The following is a 2428-nucleotide window of genomic DNA, read 5'->3' on the forward strand; positions in this document are numbered from 1 at the left end:
TATATACATATATATATGTTTTGTTTTGTTCTGTTTTTTGAGACGGAGTCTCGCCCTGTCGCCAGGCTGGAGTGCAATGGTGCAGTCTCAGCTCACTGCAACCTCTGACTCCCGGGTTTAAGTGATTCTTCTGCCTCAGCCTCCCAAGTAGCCGGGCTTATAGGCGCCCACCACCACGTCCAGCTAATTTTTGTATTTTTAGTAGAGACAGGGTTTTGGCATGTTGGCTAGGTTGGTTTCGAACTCCTGACCTTAATTGATCACCCGCCTCGGCCTCCTAAAACGCTGGGATTTCAGGCGTGAGCCACTTTGACCAAAATATTTTTCTGTTTCCAAACATTTTACATGAGAGGAAAGCGGAGAATAAATCATCTGACACTCTACTGTTAAAAAAAATCTTTGTGCCTCTCTTCTTTTTATCTTTCCTAAGTGTACATATTACCAAAATGTCTTTAGGTTGAGATCCCCCCGTGAAAACTTTACAGGGTGTTGTGTCCTCAGCCACCCTCCTGTCTTTTCCTAGTCCTGGCATTTTAGAACTGTCTGAGGATGACCCAGGATACCCACTGTGGCCATGTCTATTGGAGGGTCTAGTGAGTATGAGTATCAGCCCCGGGGTCATGTCATCGCCAAGGACAGCCTGAGGTAGGGGGTAGAGTCTCTCAGGGGAGCAGCTGGATGCTCTTGGCCTTAGAGGAATCTCCTGGTATAGTTTCATCTACAGTGGTGACCCCTTAGGGTCATTAAAATTTGAGGACATTAAAATTATGGACAATACAATGTAATGTCATTAAAGTTAGGTCTTTAAAATTGTTCCTCCAGCCCGAGATTTTATTCCTCGGACACACGTTGATGGTCTGCCAATCGGATGCTGACATTGAGAGGAAAAGGCAGAAATGGTTTCTGCTCTCTAGATTGTCTCAGACTTGTGAAGAGAGAAAAACTGTCCCAAAGGACAAGGAAAACCCACCCCAGAGAGGATGTGCAAGAACCTGAACATGAAAATGCACTCAAGGAACACAGGACGACAAAGAGCAGTGCCAGTGCCTCCTAGGTGGTCACTGAGTACTTTACTGAACAGGATGGGTGTCCCGAGGGATGGAATGGCCTGCTGTGACACTTAGAAAGGTCTGTGTTGGAGTCAGCACTGCCTCTCCCTGAGTTTGTTACCTTCAAAAGGCTTGTCCGCTTATTTGAGTTTCAGTTTTTCGTTGACTGTAAGATACATTTTGTCAGTACAGCTTGAAAGATAAAAATACTATTTCCAAAGAAGCAAGGTAAAATGATATATTTTATTTGCTAATAATTCGTATTTATTTCTTCCCCAGAGTGAGTGTAGTAAGTTTTAAAGGTCTGTTCTATTTATGGATAATTTCAAATGGAATTGTATTACTTAGCTTTGTAAATGCTACTGGTGAAATAAAAGTGTGATAAATAAATTGATGATTTACAAAGATTCACCAAAATGTCACTTCCCCTCTTGTAGCGTGGTGAAGAATTTATGACAGTGGACACATCTGTATCCTCTTGTCTGGATATATGAGGGTTTTTTGTTTGTTTGTTTTTTTGTTTTTTTGAGACAGAGCCTTGCTCAGTCACCCAGCCTGGAGTGCAATGGCACAATCTCAGCTCACTGCATCCTCTGTCTCCCAGGTTCAAGCAATTCTCCTGCCTCAGCCTCCCAAGAAGGTGGGATTACAGGCGTGAGCCACTGCACCCCGCCTCTGAGGGTTTTTGTTGTTGTTGTTGTTGTTGTTTGTTTTTTTGGAGACGCTGTCTTTCTCTGTAGCCTGGCTGGAGTGCAGTGGCGCCATCTCTGGTTACTGCAACCTCCGCCTCCCGGGTTCAAGTGATTCTCCTGTGTCAGCCTCCAGAGTAACTGGGATTATAGGCACCCACTACCACACCTAGCTAATTTTTGTATTTTTAGTAAACACGGGGCTTTAGGCCTGGCACAGTGGCTCATGCCTGTAATCCCAGCACTTTAGGAGGCCAAAGTGAGTGGATCACGAGGTCAGGAGTTCCAGACCAGCCTGGCCAACATGGTGAAACCCTGTCTCTACTAAAAATACAAAAAAATTAGCTGAGTGTGGTGGCAGGCACTGTAATCCCAGCTACTCGGGAGGCTGAGGCAAGAGAATTGCTTGAACCCTGGAGGTAGAAGTTGCAATGAGCCAAGATCTTGCCACTGCACACCAGCCCAAGTGACAATGCGACAATGCGAGACTCTGTCTCAAAAAACAAACAAACAAACAACAAAAAGACGGGGTTTTGCCATGTTGGCCAGGCTGGTCTCAACCTCCTGACCTCAGGTGATCGACTGTCTCAGCCTCCCAAGGTGCTGGGATTACAGGTGTGAGCCACCACTCCCGGCCCATTCCATTTTCTTTTTATTCCCTAAATTTTAATATGTTTGAGTTTGTCTGTT

At 45.1% G+C, this 2428-nt stretch overlaps 1 pseudogene; it reads left to right on the forward strand.

Annotated features, from left to right (window-relative positions):
- The first annotated feature begins 574 nt into the window (after positions 1–574).
- Positions 575–2428, forward strand: part of LOC105552622 — a 5211-nt pseudogene continuing 3357 nt past the window's right edge.

Source organism: Mandrillus leucophaeus, unplaced genomic scaffold (assembly GCF_000951045.1).
Source record: "Mandrillus leucophaeus isolate KB7577 unplaced genomic scaffold, Mleu.le_1.0 Scaffold568, whole genome shotgun sequence".
In the NCBI taxonomy this organism is placed as follows: Eukaryota; Metazoa; Chordata; class Mammalia; order Primates; family Cercopithecidae; genus Mandrillus; species Mandrillus leucophaeus.